This window comes from Canis lupus, chromosome 10, assembly GCF_003254725.2.
Source record: "Canis lupus dingo isolate Sandy chromosome 10, ASM325472v2, whole genome shotgun sequence".
In the NCBI taxonomy this organism is placed as follows: domain Eukaryota; kingdom Metazoa; phylum Chordata; class Mammalia; order Carnivora; family Canidae; genus Canis; species Canis lupus.
In genome coordinates, this window is record NC_064252.1 from 11,477,039 (window position 1) to 11,482,167 (window position 5,129).

Here is a 5,129-nt window from a genome sequence, read left to right on the forward strand (position 1 = left end):
GGGAGCCCGACGTGGGATTCGATCCCGGGTCTCCAGGATCGCGCCCTGGGCCAAAGGCAGGCGCCAAACCGCTGCACCACCCAGGGATCCCCACTAAGTGCTTTCAATACGTGATATCCCTGGAGTCAACCCGCCACCCGGGTGGGGCAGGGGCAGGGGCTGGGTATTATTGCTTCTTTAATTTTTAACAGATGAAGTAGGCCTCGTGATCTACTCAACCTACTAAGTGGCCTAGTTTGAACAAGAATTAACATCTCGGAATCCATCTTCTGCAGCGTTGCATAAAACAGCCAGGAGAACAAATTATGTGGCGTGTTTGATGGTATAAAGACTTCAATATGGGGGCACTTGGGGGGCTCAGTGGTTGAACATCTGCCTTCGGCTCAGGCCATGACCCCGGGGTCCCAGGATCAAGTCCCACCTCGGGCTCCCTGCATGGAGCCTGCTTCTCCCTCTGCCTGTGTCTCCATCTCTCTCTGTGTCTCTCATGAATAAATAAATATAAAATCTTAAAAAAAATAAAGACTTCAATATCTTTGTTATAGAAGACAGAAGAAAATAATTTTTGAGGTTAGTAAGTACCAGTGTAAATTATAGAATTTATTTTATTTTATTTTATTATTATTTTTTTTTTTAGAATTTATTTTAAAAAGAACCTTGTACTTCATCCTCAAGCCCAATCTCATTCTTCTGCCACAATCCAGGCCCCACTACAGGAGTGCTTCCAAATAATATGTTCTCAAAGCTTTGGGCATGAAGTTGAACTAAATGTTGACACTTTGACTCAATAGATTGTGGGTGTTTTTCTGGGTTCTGCAGGAGACACAGCCAGGTGTTCCGACGGCACTCCGAGCCGTCCCCTCGCTGTGCACACTCTCCCAGTAGTCTTCAGAGACAAATCCCAGATTTTTTTTTGTTGTTGTTCTTTGTGTCTTTTTGTTTTTTGTTTTTTCTGTTTTATCATCTTGAAAGGCACTATCTTCAATGACCTTACTCTTCAATCATTTAGTTAACAAATATTAACTGAGCGCCTGCCATGGAGCTGGGGCACCATGGGACATAAGACAGGACGCCTATACTTAAGCACATTCTGCAGGACATACGTGATTTCAGATAACACGTTCTATAAAATATGAGGAGGTAGGTGACATGAAACAGTGACCAGGAGGCTTCTCTCCTGCTTGCTTCCTTTCTTTCCTCTTTCTTTCTTGTTCCCTCTTGTTCTTTCTTTTGTTCTTTATTTTCAGGAGGCTGTTTTGTTACTGGGTTTCTTTCTCTGTTGGTTCTTGGTCACACTGCGTGGGAAGAAGGAAGAGGTAGACCAGATGGGTGGTGGGCAGCAAGCGAGGTGTACTGAGCCATCGCCGGGTAATGGCACGGAGCTCCGAGGAGGGGGACCCCAGAGGACTGCCACCCGGGTTCCTAAGTTAAGGGGTTTCTACGGGCTCCTTGGCAGGCTGTTAGTCTGCTTACCCGTCCCTATGCCTGTCACCCAGTTGGGTCACCTATGTATCACGTGGGAAAGGGTGCAGGGCTCCTTCCAAGGCTGGTTTCCTCTTTGGGTGGGGGGCCCCTTGCCCCTTCTTGACCTGCCTTCCAACTATCCTTCATTAAAAGCAGGGTTCGGGAAAGCCCTCCCAGAGATGGTATTTGAGGTGAAGATCTCAAACTTCCAGAACGTTAATGGATGTTCCAGTTTGTTCCCAATTAACACTCAATCTAAAGGTTTCAACTTCATGGCATTTCATTGCTTTGGTTTAACATTTCCCAATATTTGCTTGCAACTTTCTTCTCTTGGCAGGGATTCTTCATGAACAGTTCTAAATTATTTGATGCTTGAAAGGCAGGTTGGTAGGATTTATTTTTATATGAAATAGCTCTCAGCTCTCCTTTTTCTCAGCATGTCTGTGCCGGCTGCATCAACAAACTGAACTTGACAACATGCTCATTCCTGGTGTGTGAGACTTCGGTTGGGCACGTAGTTTCCTTGCCTGGTGAGAGGGGAGCAGGTATTCAGAGAAGGGCATATCATTTTCCCTGTCTGTCCCCATGCTGGCAGGCACAGTGGGAAAAGAGGCTGTCTCTACTCTTCCCCAAGTCATTGTACCACCATGCATCTCTTTCTTTTTTTTTTTTTTAAGATTTTAATTCCAGTGTAGTATTCGTTCCAGGTGTGCAATATAGTGATTCAACAGCTTCATGCAACATTCGTCACAACAAGTGCCCTCCTTAACCCCCATCACCTATTTCACCCAACGCCCCCACCCCGCCTCCCCGCTGGTAACCCTTTGTTCTCTACTATTAAGGGTCTGTCTCATGGTTTGCTTCTTTTTCCCCTTTCCTCATTCATTTTGTTTCTTAAATTCCACATGTAAGTGAAATCATATGGTATTTATTTTTCTCTGACTTATTTCGCTTAACATTATACTCTCTAGCTCCATCCACATTGTTGTAAAGAGTTCATTCTTTATTATGGCTGAGTCGTATCCCATTGTATATATATCACTTCTTCTTTATTCATTCCTCAGTCGATGGACACTTGGACAGCTTGTGGCTATAGCGTCTTCAAGGAGCCAAGAGCCTAAGAGCCAGAGCCCAGAGCCCTCAGTAGGAACACCTGGGAAATGCACAGCTTTTGAGTGGGTGTTTCTTTTTTCCTCAGGAAGGTAGGAAATGTGTATATTACAATCATCTGGGGTCACCCTTCTAGAACTAGACCCACTCCATCACCAACAGTCTGTGTGTATGAAGAGGGAGAAGGAGCCTGAGAAGGCTTCCAGGTGAACCTCCTGAACCCTGTGCTACTTGCCCTTCTTAACAGTGCGTGAAGGTAGTGGGCCAAATCTCACTTATAACTCATGGATTGACAGTGATGAATTAATTATTTTTTATTCAAAAAGTAGCTCTTGAGTCAGAATGCTATACTCAGCAGTAGGGAATGGAAAGACAAATAAAACATGATTTTTACCCTCAAGGGAACACAATTCAGTTGGCAAGGTAGTTTGGAAAACAGGTAAGTTATAATGAGGTTGAGATAAGTGATTATATAGAGTTAGGTTTCACTCAGTATCATATTTCCTTAAAATTCAGTAAGATCTAAATGAGTATCCAAAGCAATGAGTATAATAAATGTTGCATTTTAAAGGAATATAATGATAATGAAGGAACAATCTAGGAATCCTCCACAGATGCTTCTTTTAAGGAGATAGGTGTAGACTTGTCCAGGCTCAGCTTACAGAACGTAGAAACTTCCCTACTGCTAGGCCCTACGAAATGAGGTGGGGAAATCTTCCAGGCTGAAACCATCCGTTGTAGACCTGTTTTCCATCACAACCAAATCACCAATCCTTTACCAAGTTTCATTCGTGGACATTGAAATACAGCAAATAATGTTTTGAGACTCAGTGTTGGGAGTTGAGGCTTGAGCTGCTGTGTACCCAAAAGAGGAACTGGGGCCCAGCAGCCACTCCTTACCCTAGTCTGGGCCCTGTGCCACCTTAGTCTTCCTGGTTCAGATGGGCTCAGCCAAGAGCGTCCCAGTCACTCCAGGATGGCCTCTGCCACACAACAAGCCTCGGGCAGGAGCGCCAGCGTCCTGCACACTCCCACCCAGGTGGAGAGCTCTCCACAGCCAAACCTACCAGCGCGAGAGCAGCTGGAGAGTCCTAATTAGGCCCAAGGCTCAGATCCCTGCTCTCCCGTCCTTGGCATTGCAAGGACACCTACGAAGGCCCGCAGCCGAGAGCCCCCCAGCCCACTGGTGAGCTGGGTGAAGTATCTGAGACCAAAGCCACCTAACTGAACCTTTCCCCAGGGCCTCTTCTGCCCCTGTAGGCAATTTCACCTTCTGAATTGTACTTGCCTCTGGGCACTCAGTTTTCCCTTGAGGACCAGATACCACCGGGAGCCAGACTGAGCTCCCCCCTCCAAGCAGGTGTTCTCCAAGGAGGAGGTGGGACGGCCCTCAGATATCCCTTGGCCCGCCAGGCCTTGGACAAGCCCTCAAAAGACCCCGAGATGCCCTGATCAAGCTCTAAGCATGATAGATGGAAAGCGAACAGAGAATAGGGAGATCTCACCACCTCACGAGATGACAGCTCCCCTGGAACTCTGACACCACAGCCGGGTAAGCAGCCTTCCCACCCCCCCCAAGGGAGAATGCTGGGGAATGAAAGGAAGAGGCCATTCTGGGACCTGGATGACTTGAAAACTGGAGGCCACATATGGGAGCAGGACCAGGACCAGGACTAAGAAAATCAGCACTTTCCTTTTCTTCTTCTTCTTTTTTAAAGATTTTATTTATTTATTGACAGAGAGGCAGAGAGAGAGAGAGCACAGGCAGGGGGAGCAGGAGCGGGAGAGGGAGAAGCGGGCTCCCCACTGAGCAGGGAGCCCGACTCCGCTGAACGCTCAATCCCAGCACCCTGGGATCATGACCTGAGCCAAAGGCAGATGCTTACCCGACTGACCCACCCAAGTGCCCCTAGCACTTTCCAAACTTGGTGGAGAACTAGGAGGCCGTTCATAGGCCCAACACTGGGCTCACCAGGGGCCTCGTGATATTGTGTCCTCTCAACCCCTTCTTTCCCTGGAACACTAGAAAGTCTCATTGTCTTCGACCCCCCCTAAACTACCAATTCGGGGACTGAGTGCTTTCTTGGGTTTTCTTTGCGTCTCATGTGTTTCTTCTATATCAAAGAGATATTAAATTTTAAAAATACAACATATGAACAGACACCAAAAAACCTTGAATTGTATAGAGAATTTGGCTCTGTAAATTTTAGCATTGACAAGGACCTTAGAAATCACCTTTTTACCAGCCCGCTCCTTTTACTGATAATACATCTGAAGCCCAGAGCTGAAGCGACTTGCTCAAGGTCGCAGAGCTAGTTAGTGGCAGAGGCAGAAAGCCTTCAGTCTCCGATTCCTCTAGGGCTACATTGCAGATGGCATCTCTGAAGTAGCTGGAGATGTTTTTGTAGAAGGAAATAGAAAACAAAAAATCCTTCTCAGTCCGCTCATAGAGTAAGATCTAATCAAGTACAACGGACTGTTTAAAAAGAGAAAAGTGACAGGCTAAGAGGTGTAATAGGAGGTACTTGGCACCATGCCCTGCTCACTCCCATCCA

At 46.6% G+C, this 5,129-nt stretch overlaps 1 pseudogene; it reads left to right on the forward strand.

Moving 5' to 3' along the window:
• Positions 1-3,515: 3,515 nt before the first annotated feature.
• On the forward strand, positions 3,516-4,121 carry LOC112677802 (cell division cycle-associated protein 3-like; annotated as a pseudogene).
• Positions 4,122-5,129: the final 1,008 nt, after the last annotated feature.